At 46.7% G+C, this 18226-nt stretch overlaps 1 protein-coding gene across 2 annotated transcripts in view; it reads right to left on the bottom strand.

The window, feature by feature from the left end:
* Positions 1-12484, bottom strand: part of NACC2 (NACC family member 2) — a 79598-nt gene extending 67114 nt beyond the window's left edge. For both annotated transcript variants that reach the window (XM_073314929.1, XM_073314927.1), the window contains exon 1: positions 12106-12484. The gene's annotated coding sequence lies outside the window, so the exon portion shown is untranslated. The remainder of the gene's footprint in view (positions 1-12105) is intronic.
* Between the last annotated feature and the right edge of the window lie 5742 nt (positions 12485-18226).

Here is an 18226-nt window from a genome sequence, read left to right as displayed (position 1 = left end):
TATAGAATAAAAATCACCAAAGTTAACAAACACAAGACCAACAAAGATTAATGTCTACATGGTTTCAAAAGTAGTACAATGTAGATTTCATTAACATTTTAATTGTAATGTATATCTTTTTAATCTTCTTTCACACTAATGGTTTTATATGAGAAAAGAAAAGAAACACAGAATAAAAAAACTGCTGACAACAACAAAAAATCAACATGCAAAATTTAACAGAAGGAACTTAGTGCTGTAATGGGAAATGAATTAGATGTTGAAAACTATGTTAATGTTGCATTAAAGTAGAGATTGAATTTCTTGACTCTTCCATGAAAACGAAGTTAAGGTTGCAACTTTAAGGCTGTCCCTTTCACAGACACACTACAATAAAGTCTTTCATTATAAGACAACAGAACATGTCGTATTACAACATGTACACCTAAGGTAAAAAAAGGGACAGTTAAAACATGCCAATGTTCAGTTTAATTTATTTACAGAGCAGCATCTTAGGATGAGAGTTCTATTATTATTATTGTCTATTACATGATTCTTTTCAGTAAATTGAGTATTTCTCCCTGTTGTATATGATCATATAAGTATGTGAAGATAAAAGTCACACACACTTAGGTGACTTTTCTCCATTGTACAACCAAGGTTAGATGATACAGTAGCGTAGAGCAGGAACAGGTATTTATACCGATGTTTGATAGTGCAAGTGGAGCTGCATGGGAGCAATACAAATGGTGCAAAACTTTCAGAGATGCATCTTTACCTGAATGTCCAGCCCCCAGAACAAAAGTCATCTAGGGTGAGAATCAGCAGGAGAAATTTTCAGCACAAACTATAATTGTGTGTAAGCTGTGAAAATACAGGTTTTCAAGAAAAGTGCCATCTCAACCACAACTATAATAAAAACAGGTATGCATAAATTCATTACACAGGAATAAATATAGGTTGCAAAGCTTGATGTGCTCAGTGTAAAATACAGAAAGGTTTCCAAGTAAGCAAACATCTAATGAAGGATTATCCTTATTTGTGAGGATTCCATTTCATCAAGGAACTGAAGCACGAACCTCTGCATGCGACAGAAAGGAGAATATATGCTTATTCTCTCCCTAAAATGACTAGCCTCATCTTGTAAACAGCAGGCTGGCACACAACACTCCATAGACCTTTTTCCCCTTGGAGGTATTTAATCCAAGTACTTGCCAAACCTACTTACGTCTAGCTTTTAAAATCAAGTGATGTTAAGCATTATCAAACCAACATAACACACCAAGTCTTTCAAGCACACAGCTGTTGTCTTTCAAACAGAAGTTTCTGTAATTCCAATGATTTATTAATGCACCTGTGTGGTACTGTATCTGTCATATCATAATTTGAATAAGGGACTCAGCACCTTGCAGGGACAGGAACTCACAAGAGAAATGCTGTCCCACCGTAACTTTGGCATTGTTACATTGACACTACAATATGTTCTTTATGACCCCTCTACAAGGGGTTATATAGTCAAGCTTAACTCCTGTTTTTCTAATGCATCACATAACTAGAGTATCCTGTGGCATAGGGAACTGGCATGTGAAACACATATCCACACACAAACTACGTAGCTTTAGGCTGTCACATGTCTCTCTAACGAATATTGTGGTGTTAAAGCGTTTATGGAAAGAAATCATTGCTGGCACTGGGCGACACAACCCCTTTCCATACAAGTGTTCAAACCCACTAGCCTGAGAGAGCACAGGCTCGGTCATATTTAACTTACAATTCTTTGCACATGCTATTCTTCAGTTTGCTGCTGAATTTTTGCCTCCAGGCTCCCAAGGATGGAAATCATCTGGCTCCTCTCCCTAAACCAACAGAATCCTCAAAGAGCCCTGATTGCTACAAATTAGTTGCTACAAAGTGAGGTGAATTTTTTGCTGTTTTTACAAATGATTAATAGGTCCCCATATTGGCTTTATTGCTGTTGGGATGTCACTGTGAGGTAAAGTATTTAATCTCATCCCAATGACTATATATGGTCACTTTGATGGAGTCACCCCCTCCCCCTACATTCTGATGCCCTTAACTCCTGGCACTTACTTCCAAAGCAAACTGGCAGTATTTGGGAACTGTGCCACTAAACCAGAAGTCAGCAGACTCCCAATGTTACCATGAACTCCCCCCTTTTCCAGTTAATGCTTTTAAACACCCCTTAAAGTTGGCAAGATTTTGAAAAGATACACAAAGAGAAACTTTTTAAAAGTACTTTGAAGTCATTACATAAAAGAAAAAAGTAACAAGTTACTTTTGTTTAAATGTAGATTTTATTATAATCTCTTGGAAGTTTAAAATCAGCCTCTCTTGCTCCTGAAAAGTGTGCTAATTTACTGAGCCTGCAAACTGGTTTGTTATTATAGGGTTGCTTGTGACTCCTGGACTGGTGTCAGTGATCTGAAACATTTTTGTCCCGTTTGGAAGGGAAACATAAAAATTTACTTTGAGTGCAAGTTTCTAAAAAGTAAAATTTCTAGACCATTTAGAGGATTAAGAAAATGATTTTTAATTTGGACAGTACTCTGAACATGGAAAGCACAAAATACATACCAAGTACTATTATCTACACAGTATTTAAATAAGGTTGCAAGGTATTTTAAGTCTTAGTAAGTGTACCAAAAAACCTTTTTCTGCCCATGAATCAGAGTCACTGACAGCCCATCACTGTCCCAAATCATATCCCCATATGGTGAAAACCATGTGAGGCAGCAGTGTGGTACCGGGGGCATTTCCCCTGCAGATCTCCAGAAATATATGGGAAGCCATGGCCTTTGACATAGAAGTCCAGTACTTTCCTACCATATCCTACCCCAAGCACTCCCAAGCAGTGTAACTCCTTTGCAGGCACATTGCCAGCGCCTCCTCTCTGCCCGTCCTGTCCCTAGAACCCCCAAGTAGGTAAGCCACATGGAAAATATAACAGTTCTAGGCTGCTTTATCTTTCCTAATTTCCATGACACTGGAGAGCTCAGGGTCTAGTATTTGTATTCAGGAAAGAATTTTCCCCTAGGTCAGATTGGCAGAGACCCTAAGGTTTTTCGCCTTCCTCTGAAGTGTGGGACATGGGTCACTTGCTGGTCTGAACGAGAGTAAATGGTGGATTCTTTGTAACTTCAAGTCTTTAAATCAAGATTTGAGGACTTCAGTAACTCAGCCAGAGGTTATGGATCTATTACAGGAGTGGGTGGGTGAAGTTCTGTGACCTGCAATGTACAGGTCACACTATATGATCATGACGACTCCTCCTGGCCTTAAAGTCGAGGAGGGGCTGGGGGAGAAAATGTGCACACGCACACCCCGTTTCCCAAGCAGCCCTTCCTCCACTCCTCACATCAGGCCTTCAAGTTTCCACCCTTCCCTTCACACAGACCCTGTATTCTGGGAAGAAACCTCCACCCAGTCTGGAATGATGTGGGAGGGAGAGACAGGGCATGATATTCCAGAGGTGGCTGAGGCTATGTCTACACTACAGCTTATGTAGGCGTAACTTATGTTGCTCAGGGGTGTGAATAAACCATCCCCGTGAGCAACATACGTTACACTGACATAAGCGCCAGTGTGGACAGCCCTATGATGGCGGGAGAGCTTCTCCCACCAACACAGCTACTGCCACTTGTTCGGTGGTTTTACTATGCCGACAGAAGAGTTCTTTCCCGTCAGCACAGAGCGTCTTCACTGCTGCAGCACTGCATGTGTAGACATGCCCAGAGTCTCCCTCCATAAGGAAGGGGGAGACCCAAGCTCAGAGAGTTCCCTTTGTGAACTGATTTATGTCACATGATCTGGCTGAGCAGTAGGAAATTTTATTACCTCTGTCCCCATTTAAGAGAAACCACATGACAAAACGAGTGCAATACCTCACACCTGAAGTCTTGGCATGATTCTTTACTCCTCTGTCAGATCATGTCATTTAACAAGTTAAGAACAGCAGCTATGGACAAATACAGTGCACGATTTAATATTTTTAAAATCTCTACCTTCAAACATTTGCTTAACTTTTTTTTTTAAATAAAAACGAGTTGAACTTAAAACTTGCTAACAAATCACAGTTCCCAGCAAATGAGCAATTACAGCTGACAATGAATTATGCCTGAAGCAAGCTGGGAAACATATTTCGCAAATGATCTCATCCACAGGCAAACGTGGCATGACACTTGATTTGCTAAAAAAGACACAAGGTTGTCAAAATTCCTGTCACTTTGCAAATAAAGTCAGGTAGAAAGAAAACAAAGAGCCTCACCCCTTTAGCATGGTTAACCTACTTCTCAATGTGCTTGAGAAAAAAAACACTGCAGGTGTTTCCATCAAACCTCGGGCTAGTCTACACGGCAGCGCTTTAACGTGGCTTGTGTGGTCGCGGCGCAGCGCGTGGAGAGAGCTCTCCCAGCGCTCTAAAAAACCCACCTCCACAAGGGGTGCGGCTACCAGGGCACTGGCTACACCGGTGCTTTATAGCGCTGAAACTTGCTGCTTGTTTTTTCACACCCCTGAGCCAGAAAGTTGCCATGCTGTAAATTGCCAGTGTGGACAAGCCCCCTAGTTAGTGAAGCTCTGATAAAGGGCAAAGGCTAACTGAATTGCTAAGACTTCACAGAACTACCCTAAGCAACGCAGAAGAGATGGCCCCTGAGTGACTGTAAGGCTGCAATTCACAGGAGTTGCTCTGCTGGCATTATAGAAGGGAGCTGTAGCCCACGAAAGCTTATGCTCAGATAAATATGCTAGTCTCTAAGGTGCCATGAGTCCTCCTGTTCTTTTAGCAGAGATTAAGGGACTGAACAACAGCAATGCATAGCACTTTCCCAGGCCATCAGGTGTTACAGAAAGCTTAAATAATCAAAAGAAACAATAAATAACAAAGATATCAGTAAATGGGAAGAAGAAATTACGTGCCTTTAACTTTCCATTTTCTTCTACCTCTGCGTGAGTTTGGTCAAATCAATCTGAAATGTTTAACTGTGCCTTGAAGTGGTTTTAGAGCTCTCTGAAGCAATTACTCCTTTCTACCTCACTAAAACCCCTCTATTTTCACCCCACCGAAAGCTACTGCTAAACTCAAAATGCGGGAAAATTCAACATTATAGCTGAATCTCCATTCTAACCTCATTTTGTCAGGCCTGGGTATTTTTAAACACAAGCACTGTAGGGAGACAGCCAGTGGTAAAGTCACATCATCATTTTGTAAGATCGCTTTGCTAAGTTTATCCGCAATCCAATGGCTCCACACAATACTGAGCAACACACCAGCCTATTGTGTCAGAGAGCCATGTCCCAATTTAAATACTATTGTGTCAATACAGCCAGCTTTCAAATAAAGTACATATCTGCAGACGTACACAGCAGAGCAGAAACCGTCCAGGAGACCTGGCAGGGAAATCATACTTCATAAGAAAATGGTCTAAAATAAATATTTCCATTCCACACAGTGATGGGCTGCAATCTGATTTGGATAAGCACACACAAGCATGGGAGTTTCTCTGAAGCTACTCATATTTCTTCAGGGGTGCAACACGGACTTGAACAAACTCTCTTGTGATATTTCTGGCACTTCTCCGAAAACCAACTGGAAATACCACAAAACAGCATCTTGTCTCTCGGCACTTTGCTGCCTGGTCCTAACTGAAACCTGGTGCTAAAATCTGAACTTTACAGAGAGGTTTGTTTTGAGTCCAGGCCTAGAAATGGACAAAGATTCGGAGGGAAGGAGCATTCTTATCTTCTCCAAACCAGTTTAAACATCCATGATTAAAGTCCACATGAAAAGGCCAATTAATGCAGTAAGACAGTGCTCTTCACATCTTCAGGCTCACAGAGTACAGAATTAGAGCCCGATGTGAAGTTGGTGCTAATGGCACCATTTCATATAAACTGAAATCTGTCCGAGGCCTAAAAGATTCCCAGGGTAAGGAAAATCCAGGCAGATCACATTTATTATTAAATTGTGGAGTGAAGTTGCTTTCATTTTGCAGGAAGGCATTGTCATAGCCTGAAAAATATGTAAGTGTGAAGTGGTCACCATCACTTGCAGGAGTACTCTTTATATATATAAACACATGTTGTCAACATGCTAACTATGATTTTAACTTACATGTCTTCTATACCCTTAAAAAAAGAGAGAGAATTAGTGTACCTAGTAATAAGCAACACAATCACAGAAAGGCTTCTTCCAAGATCAAACTCTGGGAAGCTGGAACAACGGAGCTTAAACTCTATGAACAAAATTATTAAGCTAACTTTAAATTGGACTCTACTACTGGAAGTTTTCATCCATCTCTTATCCACAGCAAGATCTTACATTTCAGACACTATATATTCTAATATATCACAATTCAAAATCCATTAAAGAGCGGCCATGAAGTGAATTTATGCCACAAATTTAAATCTTATAGAAACAATGTTTCTCAAAAGGTTCGATTAATAGAAATGTCTGTATGTCTGGCATTTTCTTCTTTAAATTCTAATGGAAATGTTTTTGTTTGGTTTCCAGTGCTCCTCTATAGTGTTTGCAAAACAAACACTGTAGTATTGTGCAAGTGCAGGAGAACCAGAAGACAAAACTTCCTATAGACTGGGTCAATTGTTTGTTTATTGCAACAGTCCAATTTAAGAGAAGTTCAAAGCATAAACCTTAATGGTGCAAAATTAAGTGAGATTTTAGAATCCATAGTGTTTTATTAACTAGGATAATTAAATTTGTTTTGTAAAATTATGTTTACCTGAAATATACATTATATGTTAACCTGAATGTCCCTTTAATACTGTTCTATGCCCCTTTGTCTATTTTTGAACTAAAGAAAAAAATTCACAGTTCATTTAAGAAAATGTATTACTTTAAAAAGTTGCTAAAATTTGCGAAGAAGAAAGATTTCAACTCCCGCAAGTTCATTCTTTCCCTTGGGCATTCCAATTCCACCACCCCTTTTTCACATAACCCTGTATGAAAGCTCGATTGTGAGAATATTTGTTGTTTTTACACAATGGCATGAAATCTTCAGTGGACCATGGAATGACATTTATTCCCAGGAATATAGGGGCAAGATCCCTAATAAAAGCCTCTCACTAGAGGTTGAGCTATTATTACCTCTATTGTTCATAGCTTGAGGATATGTGCTGTCTGTCCCAGGCCTGGCTAACAACATATATTCAAGCAAAAGGTTTAGCCTTAGTCTGTTTAAAGCTATTTAAAAGTAGATATTCAGCAGCTGAATGGGCTTGTATTTTTGCTTCATTTTAACTATATTCATATATACATTTTAACATTGCTTCTGGATAGTGTTGAACATTGTTTGCTCTTACTGAAATCTAATAGGCCTGGAGGGTGCTCAGCATCTCACAGCATCAGGATCCTAACACTTTGTATGAAGTATGACTAGATTCTTGAAACAATCACATTTGATACATGATTCCAGAAACCCACTCTTCATGCACTGGAATTTTAACTTGTAGAAGCCAATATGCAACAGAGGACAGCAATAATTCAGTTTTGCTTACCGATTTCAACTTCTACTACTGTTTAATATTTTAGTTTGAAAAGGTAAAACTGTGTGCCAGTTCATCAATTACTCCGGACACAAGACAAACACTTGGCAAGCATGAAGTGCATCAAGCTACCCACAATCTCACAAATGCCTTTTGAAAGGAGGAAACACACAAGTAAAAATTCAAATTAATGAAGCAGCATGTAATGGAGACTTCATTTTAAGTGTTCCCATACTTTTCCTGTTAATACATATGGGTGAGTCTCACCACTGAAGTACAGAATGTACCACTGTCATTTTATTTTCCTATAGCAGTGGCGATGTTCGGAGAAGTCCTTGAACAGAGCAAATGTACTTTAACTACAACATGCTGCCTGCTGCAGTACGTACCATAACACACCAGCATTCGGAAAGGCACTTATCTCCCTTCAAAAAACCCCCAATACCACTATATTTTCCACATTTATACATCAACATGCTGCTTAACATCCTGCCTCTTGCTGACCACGTGATATAGCATAAAATAATACTGGAATATTATAAAGCATTTCTGCTCTGCGACACCCCCCCCCAAAACCCACAACTGCAGTCATTTGAATTATAGCATCCTTCGCAAAAATGATGTTATACCATTATTCATAAACTATTCATTTGGGTGTTCATTTTTTTAAAAAAATCCCTTTCCTTCAGGCCATATAATCCTCCAATACCAAGAAAGAGTGCAAACATCTATACAAACACTTAGAAATTAAAATCAACTAAGCACTGCAGCCACTTCATTAACATGTTTCTAATTATAACCTATTTCTCAAATCCATTTTGCTAGGTGAATAGGACTTGGAAAGACCAAACGACCTAATCAAATTCTACCACAATCAGCATCTTTTCCAGGAAAGCTCCAATACTTCCCAAAGCACCCCTCCTCTCCCAGTAACTTCTTCCCCTATCCCCAGCCAAACAAAAAAAAAAAGAAAAAATAAATACCACCTTCTTACCCTAATGGATGCTTTACCCCTTGTTACACAAAACACTTCCTTATCTAGATCCCCAAATAACTGCAAGTTGAAATTAAGAAAAAGACAGCACAGCTCATCATGTTATTTGAAGCAATCAATTTATGTTTGTGTCTCTGACTCCATGAAAGGTTAAGGGGGTTTGTGATAATATTTACTGTGCCTGTTCCTTCAGTATCAGGGCTAAAATCTATTGTATTTGTCATATTAAAAAAAAACTGGGAAAGAAAAACCTGTTTACTGAATGCTCACTGAATTAGCGACATGGGGCAGAAGACTGTTTTATATTTTATTGACTCAATAAACTAACTGTATTAAAAGCTGGACCTGCCAGCAGCAGGAAACAGCCGCAAAACCTCAAAGGAATTTTTGGGGGAGGTTGAGAGACAAAGTCCACGATATGTTTCCCCCATATTAGAGAGTGGATTAAAATACCTCTCGTAACTATTTGTTAAACATTAGCAGAGTGCTAGGCATTGTACAGAACAATGAATTACTATGTACAACTGGACACAATCCTTTTATCAAAGGCACCAAAGGACTATCAGTTCTTTTGAGGGCAGGGCGGAAGGAAGGAGAAGACAATACCCCTAGAGAAGAGGAATGTGGTGTGAAGAGGGGGAAAAAAACAACCACTACCAATGGACAGGGTGAAAAAAAATGGTCTCTGTGCTGTTTCTTGGGCAGGAGGAATTCCCCAGGGAGGATGTGGGGGAAGGACAGGGATTCAGAACCGGGTTTATTCCCTGGGGAGGATAGGTGAATCAGATGGGAAGAGGAGGTGGGGAGAAATCCCCAGCAACAGTGAGAGGATGGAGCATGTGGGGGTGCCTCAGCTATATAGTATTGGAGAGTGGCTTGTCAGGGGTAGGGTGTGGGAGATGACAGGAGATGCTTTCTCTGGGTAAAGGTTGTGGGAGGGTAAATTCCTAGGGTTAGGACAGAGGCAAGTCCAATGAGATCAGGGGAAATGGGGGGGACTCCAATAAGATAGGGTGTCAGGAGAATTGGGACGAGTCCCCTGGAATGAGGATTGGGATGACTCTGCTGTGTGTAAGGGCGTATGCTGGGCAGGTGACTCCATTGGATGAGGAGGAATAAGGGGTGACAGCCATATGCGGGAGTAGGCTGGGACTGAGACCCATGGACTGAGGGTGAGAGGGCTGAGGCAAGTGCTACCATGTTGGGGGGAGAGGTAAGGATGAATCCCTTCTTGGGGAATGGGAGGGTTATTGTCCCTGTTGGAGGAGCAGGCAGAGTCACCTCTAAGGTGGTTAATTCCCCCGGGGTGACTGGGAGAAGTGATTGTGTGCAGACAGGTAAGGGTTAGTCTGCTGTTAAAGTACTGCACTTGGGTGCAATCGGTGGGGCCAATTCCCCTGTGAGTGGACTGAACATGTTGGGGTTGAGTCCCATTTGGGAGGGAGCTCTTTCCCCCCGAGGTAGCATGGGGGGGCGGAGGGAGATCCTCTGGTACAGGAGAAAGGTGGGTGGGGCAAGTTCCCTGTTAGAAGGGGCAGAATGAGGAGGGTGTGATCCCCATGTTGGGAGACAAGCAGGGGCGAGTCCCCTGTGGGTGGGAGAGAACATCAGAGGGGGAAGAGGCAAGTCCTCTGGATGACTGTGGGGAGGGGTTCATGATGAGTCTGCTGTGGATTACGAGAAGGGTAGGTGGGGACTGAGTCTCTGTGGGAGGTGGGTGAATCCCCTCTGGGATGTAGGTTAGGAAGAGAGCACCAGGCCGGGGGGTTAGTCCCTTTAGAGAGAGACGGACCAGGGAATAGGTGTGGGATGGCTGCCCTCTTGGGGGAGATACAGAGAGAGGATAGAGGAGGCAAGTCTGCTGAATAGGGTGAGCAGGGGAGGGATGAATCCCCCTTTAGCAGCGGTAGGAATATGACACCCCCCTTTGGGGGTGTGGGTGACTCTCCGGGGGCAAGTTTGTAGATTAGGGGTGGGGAGTTCCTGGCAACTAATAAGCTAGGGGTCAAGTCTCCCTTGAGGAAAAAAGGGGTTGATTCTTCAGAGGAGAGGATGGAAGGTAACCCCAGGCGAGGGGGTGACTTGTGGGGGTGGGTGTAGGATGGGGTGTGAGCCCCAGGGGAGGGAGGTAAACACGGGGGGGGAGCAGGATGGGGTGCGAGAGCCTCAGGGGAGGTGGCCCTAGCCCTAGGGGTGGGGGTGACAGCCCCAGGGGAGGATAACTCCGTGTGGGAGTAGGATGGAGTGAACAGTGGTGGGGCAAGCAGGGTGACTGGGGGTAGGTTGGGGAGAAGGGGAGGGGGATGACTCAGGGGGCGAGCACCGGGGGAGGATGACTCTGGGGGGAGTAGGAGGGGGCGAACACCAGTGGGGCAAGGGAAATGAGGGGACGAGGTTGGGGCGAGCCCCGTGGGAAGCATAGGAACAACAGCGGGTGAGACGAGGGTAGGGGAGCGAACCCCAGGGGGTGACTCGGGGGGGGCGACACCCAGTGGGGCGAGGGGGGTGACTCGGGGGGGCAGGGGGAGCAAACCCCAGGGGGTGACTGGGGGGGTTAGAGGGAGCAACACCCGGTAGGGCGAGGGGGCGACTCGGAGGGGGCAGGGGGAGCGAACCCCGGGGGGTGACTCGGGGGGGCAGGGGGATTAGGGGGAAAGAACCCCGGGGGGTGACTGGGGGGGGTTAGAGGGAGCAACACCCAGTGGGGTGAGGGGGGTGACTTGGGGGGGGCGACACCGAGGGGGGTGACTCGGGGGGGCAGGGGGAGCAAACCCCGGGGGGTGACTCGGGGGGGGGGGCGACACCGAGTGGGGCGAGGGGGACGACTCGGGGGGGGGGCGACACCCAGTGGGGCGAGGGGGACGACTCGGGGGGGGGGCGACACCCAGTGGGGCGAGGGGGACGACTCGGGGGGGGGGCGACACCCAGTGGGGCGAGGGGGACGACTCGGGGGGGGGGCAGGGGGATTAGGGGGAGCGAACCCCGGGGGGTGACTGGGAGGAGTTAGAGGGAGCGACACCCAGTGGGGCGAGAGGGGCGACTCGGGGGGGCGGGGGGAGCGAACCCCGGGGGGCGACTCGGGGGGGCGACACCCAGTGGGGCGAGAGGGGCGACTCGGGGGGGCGGGGGGAGCGAACCCCGGGGGGCGACTCGGGGGGGCGACACCCAGTGGGGCGAGAGGGGCGACTCGGGGGGGCGGGGGGAGCGAACCCCGGGGGGCGACTCGGGGGGGGCGACACCCAGTGGGGCGAGAGGGGCGACTCGGGGGGGCGGGGGGAGCGAACCCCGGGGGGCGACTCGGGGGGGCGACACCCAGTGGGGCGAGAGGGGCGACTCGGGGGGGCGGGGGGGAGCGAACGCCGGGGGGCGACTCGGGGGGGCGACACCCAGTGGGGCGAGAGGGGCGACTCGGGGGGGCGGGGGGAGCGAACCCCGGGGGGCGACTCGGGGGGGGCGACACCCAGTGGGGCGAGAGGGGCGACTCGGGGGGGCGGGGGGGAGCGAACGCCGGGGGGCGACTCGGGGGGGCGAACGCGGGCGGGGCGCGTGTCGGCGGCAGGGGCCCCGGGGCAGGGCCGGCTCCCGGCGGGCCGGCCGGCGGCGGTTACCTGCGGGGCTCGCTGCCCCATGGACGCGCGGCGGCTCCCTCGGGCCTAGCGGCGCTGGCCGGCTCGGCGGCAGGAAGTGATTCCAGCGGCTCCTCACATGGACTTTCCCTGACCTCGCCCAGCAGCGCCGAGCGCCGCAGCCAGGCAGCCGGGCCGGGCCGGGCCGGGGCGGGGCGCGGCGCGGGGCTGATCGCGGGCCCAGGCCAGCCGGACCCTGGGCACAGCGGGGCCGCGGGACTGGAGCCGGCTGGCGGCGCCCTGGCCCTGCCGGCGCCTCAGGCTTTGCCCGGCTGCCAGCCAGCTCCGGGGAGCTGCCTCCTGCCGCGCCGCGCCGCGCCGGGCGCTCCCCGGGCCGGGGCCTCCCTAACCCCGGGGCTGGCGCTCGCGTCGCCCGTTCCCCCTGTCGTGACATGCCCTGGGCAGGGGATGCCGCTGCCAGACCCGCCCCGCAGCCAGCCCGGCACGCGGGTGCCCCACGGAGCCCAGCGATAGGGTCACGCGGGGGGGCAGCGGGCGCTAGGGGTCTGTGCGGCACATGGAGACATCCCGGGGGGATCAGAGGGGCTTGATCTTTACATGTGTCGCTTATTATCTTTCAGGGAAATTAAAAAGAGGAGGGGAAAGAGGATGTCAAAGATGCACACCTCGACTTCCCCGTATTCAGGCGGTCCCTGCGACTACAACCTAGGGCAGCGTTGGACCCCATTCTGCAAACCCTTTGGGCTGGGAACTTCCCCTGAAGTCAACAGGGCTTTCCGCTCCCTGACCATCGCTAAACTGGGCCCTAAGCATGCACAAGGTGCTCCTCGTCATTGCATGTGTTAATTATGCTGTTTAGTCAGATCATATTACAAATAAAACAGCTGGAGTTGAGGAAAACTTGAGTTTTTAAAAATCACCTGGGTTCTTTCTACCATGCTGCCTCTTTTGCTCGGGAGGCAGCCCCAGAAACATCTGCAAAGAAACCTCATCATCCAACTTCAAATCCCCACTCAAAACTCTGCTTTGCCAGTATGCCCATAAAAACTTGAGGAGTTAGGCTGCTGGCGTGCTGAAACCGTTACCTATCACCAATATTGTCTCCGTGTGCCCCCTGGTCTGTATCCATTTGTTGTCCCTTGTCCTTTATTCGGTTGTAAACTCCTTGGGGGCAGAGAGCGTCTTTTTGTTCTGTGTTTGTAGTGCACCTACCACAATAGCATTTTCACAGGATCTCATAAATAAGAAGTGGAAAAATACCTGCTAAGCTCAGGTTTCAGAGTGGCAGCCGTGTCAGTCTGTATCCGCAAAAACAAAAGGAGGACTTGTGGCACCTTAGAGACTACCAAATTTATTTGAGCATAAGCTTTCGCGAGCTACAGTAGCTGATGAAGTGAGCTGTAGCCTGCTAAGCTCAGCTAGTCAATTCCCCTAGCCGATACAGAATTGTTTCCATGGTGTATGCTTAAGTATTTTCTACAGTCCAGTTTTAAATGTCCTAGGCGATGAGGCTTCTACCATGTTTCTTGGAATATTGGACCACAGTCTAATAAGGTTATTCTGTTTGAAAATGCCTTCCTGTATCGAGCCTGAATTTCCTTTGCTCAAGTTCATGTCATTGCTCCTAGATCTACCCCTTGGACTGCACATAAGTTATCTATAATAAGTGAAGCTTTTTGCTGATTCAGGATTTGTTTTATTTTTTTTAAAATATCCAGAATAATATTCTGAACCAAAACTTGTAAATGTTCTCAGTGATTTTTTATCGTGCACTTAAAACATTACTTCACTAAGGCTCCAATTCTGCAAATGCTTAGGGACATGCTTAACTGAGTAGCCCCCTTGACACATGCATAAAGTAATACATATCCATAAATGTTTATGATATCAAGGCCTAATTAATATTTTTTCTTTCTTTCTTTAATTTAAAATATTTCTGAATCTTTTTATCTAAAAGTGTGAAATCCTGCTGACAGCTACATCACAAGATTTTCAAATTCTTAATTGCCCATCTCTCTCAAAAAAGAGAAATTTTTTCAAAATATTAATTTCAAGGAAGAACTACAAGAATCAGCAAAGGGATGGGAATATTTCATATTATAAGAACATTCCCTTTATTATCTTGGCCAGATGAAGCTGGCTGTCAGAACTCAATTATGATCTCAAGGCTACGATAAAGAAAATTACTAAATCTTAAAAAAACAAACAAACAAAAACCAACCTCCCCAACCCTACGTGTTTACAATAACTAAAGAGAACATTTTCTGTGTAACTCTTTGTCTTAGCCTCATCTTTTAAAAGAAAATTTTTGATGTTAGAGGTTCCTATCAGTGTAATCCAAGCAAAAGATTATTGTTTCCTTGTACCTTCCTGTCTATAACTACTGGTTGTCTCTTGTCTTAAACTCAGATTGTCAGATCTTTGAGACAGACACAATCTTTTTGTTCTGTGTTTGTACAGTGGGGTCCTGATCAGTGTTCCCTCCAACTTTTCCCACCCATGTGTGGAATGAATTTTGTATGTGCACCTATATGGAGGTGATATGTGACACATCACCTCCATATAGGTGCACATAGCAAAATTCATATGGCGGGCATGGGGCCCAGGGGTTTGGAGTGTGGGAGGGGGCTGGGATGCAGGGGGTGATGGCTCTGGCTGGGGGTGCGGGCTCTGGGGCGGGACCGGGATTGAGGGGTTTAGGGCTGGGGCAGAGTGTTGGGGTGTGGTGGGGTGAGAGCTCTGGGGTTGGGCCAAGGATGAGGGGCTCAGGGTTGGGGCAGAGGATTGGGGTTGGGGGGAGGACTCTGGCTGGGGTGCAGGGTCTAGGGTGGGGGGAGGAGTTTGGGGTGCAGACTGCCCTGGGGTTGTGATGGGAAGAGAGAACTGCCCCCAGCTCTCTCTCCCAGCAGCAGCACCTGGGCTGGGGGGGAGGGGCACCTCTCCCTACCGCAGCAGCTCCGGGGCTAGGGCCACAGGATAGGCACTTTTCCCACGGCCGCAGCAAGTCCAGGCCGGGGCTGGGTTAGGATCAGGGGAGAGGCACTTCTCCCATGGCTGCGGTAGATCCGGGCCAGGCTGGATTGGGGCCGGGGGAGGGGGACGTGGATTGGGGCCGTGGCTGGGCTGGGGCTGGGGGAGAGGAATCTCTCCCCACCGCAGCCCTGAGTGCCTGCATGGCACTTAATAGGCTGCTGCACAGCTTAGAGGGAACTTAGGTCCTGGTCTATGGCTAGGGCTTCCTCGGCGCTACTGCAAAACAAATAAGTGACAACAACAAAGGGCCAAATGCATTCACTTTCCCCATGCTGTTGAAGTCAATGGGATCACACTGGTGAGTAAATTCAGTAGAATTTGGCTCAGAAATGGTACTATGGAAAAGATCTATAATCTATCCCTATACATGGCTCCAATGTACACAACTTCCGCATTAGATCTACTGCATTGCTGAATGCCATTATGGAGTCTGAACAAGCATGTGGCCACTATGCCTGTGGCTCTGCCATTCATTTACACCTATGGGACAATGCAAACAATGTGATTTTCAGCACTTATCAGTCTTATTTTTACCTTTCATTACAGATTGCCACTTACAACTTCTTGGTGTTTATTCTCTGTGGACTGTACAATCACACAACCCAGTCCTGTAAACACTTATTAATTTGGGCTCCAATTTGGCAAAATTTTCTGAATATGCTTAGCTTTGCACACTTGAGAGGGGACTACTCACATGCATGTTTTGCAATAACAGGACCTTTGTTAGTTCCGTTGACTTGCATCAGTAGGGGTTACTCACAGGAGTCAGAATTTGTAAGATTTGCTCTCTATTAGAGTCTGGTAAATAACCCTAAATCACATTGTGAAATAACTCTAAAGCAATTAAAAAAGAGGGAGGTATGCATGATATAACATACTCTGTAACATGCAAAGAGTGCCTTCCAGCAGAGACAAGCTTAGTACAGAGGAAAGATCCTTTCTGAGTCATAGAATTCCTGCTCCCATTAAAGTGAATGGTAGTTTTGCCATTGGCAAAGACCCTGATAGATAAATTGTCTACAAATCCTTAAGGTCTAGGTTTCAGTCTTAAGTGAGTATCCCCCCCCCCCCCTCCCAGCCCCCAAAGTAGGCAAAAATCAGCAGAGTTATACCTGTACAAATCCATTGGGACATCAATTGTTGTTGTTTCTGTGGGGTTGGACAAAGTGTAAATCAATATAGCAGTTAGCCCAGTGAACATAGCCACCAGATGTAGGACTCTGCTCATCCTGCAAGTCAGCTATAACTTTATCTTTCCATAACATTTGCCCAGGCATACATATCTTTTAAGTGTTATATAAATAAGCAAAATTCTCCAGGTCATAGGACTGCTTTAAACTAGCCCACACTAAGGCCACGTCTACACTACAAAATTATGTCAACTTAATTTACAATAGCATAGAGCCACTGTACTTATTAAATTGCTTGTGTGTGTGTGTGCACACCTAGAATCATAGAAGATTAGGATTGGAAGAGACCTTAGGAGGTCATCTAGTCCATCCCCCTGCTCAAAGCAGGACCAACCCCAACTAAAGCATCCCAGCCAGGGCTTTGTCAAGCCAGGCCTTAAAAACTTCTAAGGATGGAGATTCCACCACTTCCCTAGGTAACCCATTCCAGTGCTTCACCACCCTCCAAGTGAAATAGTTTTTCCTAATATCCAACCAAGACCGCTGTCACCTGCCACCACTGACAACAACCTAGCGCCATCCTCTTTGGAATCCCCCTTCACATAGTTGAAGGCAGCTATCAAATCCCCCCTCACTCTTCTCTCAGCCTCTCCTCATAAGTCATGTGCCCCAGCCCCCTAATAATTTTTGTTGCCCTCCGCTGGACTCTCTCCAATTTGTCCACATCCTTTCTGTAGTGGGGGGCCCAAAACTGGATGCAATACTCCAAATGTGGCCTTACAGTGCTGAATAGAGGGGAATAATCACTTCACTTGATCTGCTGGCAATGCTCCGACTAATGCAGCCCAATATGTCGTTAGCCTTCTTGGCAACAAGGGCCCACTGCTGACTCATATCCAGCTTCTCGTCCACTGTAATCCCCAGGTCCTTTTCTGCAGAACTGCCACTCAGCCAGTCAGTCCCCAGCCTGTAGCAGTGCATGGGATTCTTCCATCCTAAGTGCAGGACTCTGCACTTGTCCTTGTTGAACCTCATCAAATTTCTTTTAGCTGAATCCTCCAGTTTATCTTGGTCACTCTGGACACTATCCCTACCCTCCAGCATATCTACCTCTCCCCCCATCTTAGTGTCATCTGCGAACTTGCTGAGGGTGCAATCCATCCCATCATCCAGATCATTAATGAAGATGTTGAACAAAACCGGCTTCAGGACTGACCCCTGGGGCACTTCGCTTGATACCAGCTGCCAACTAGATATCGAGCCATTGATCACTACCCATTGAGCCCGACAGTCTAACCAGCTCTCTATCCACCTTATAGTCCATTCATCCAATCCATGCTTTTTTAACTTGCTGGCAAGGATACTGTGGGAGACTGTATCAAAAGCTTTGCTAAAGTCAAGACATATCTCATCCACCGCTTTCCCCATATTCACAGAGCCAGTTATCTCATCATAGAAGGCAATCAGGTTGGTCAGGCATGACTTGCCCTTGGTGAATCCATGTTGACTGTTCCTGATCACCTTCCTCTCCTCCAAGTGCTTCAAAATGGATTCCTTGAGGACCTGCTCCATGACTTTTCTAGGTTTCAGAGTAGCAGCCATGTTACTCTGTATTCGCAAAAAGAAAAGGAGTACTTGTGGCACCTTAGAGACTAAGGAATTTATTTGAGCATAAGCTTTCATGAGCTTTTCTAGGGACTGAGGTGAGGCTGACCAGTCTGTAGTTCCCTGGATTCTCCTTCTTCCCCTTTTTAAAGATGGGCACTATATTTGCCTTTTTCCAATCGTCTGGGACCTCCCCTGATTGCCACGAGTTTTCAAAGATAATGTCCAATGGCTCTGCAATCACATCAGCCAACTCCCTCAGCACCCTCAGATGCATTAGATCTGGCCCCAGGGACTTGTGAACGTCCAGCTTTTCTAAATAGTCCATAACCTGTTCTTTCACCACTGAGGGCTGCTCACCTCCTCCCCATACT

Source organism: Lepidochelys kempii, chromosome 16 (genome assembly GCF_965140265.1).
Source record: "Lepidochelys kempii isolate rLepKem1 chromosome 16, rLepKem1.hap2, whole genome shotgun sequence".
Classification (NCBI taxonomy): domain Eukaryota; kingdom Metazoa; phylum Chordata; order Testudines; family Cheloniidae; genus Lepidochelys; species Lepidochelys kempii.
Note: the sequence above shows the minus strand (reverse complement) of the source record. Positions and strands in the feature narration are given on the sequence as shown.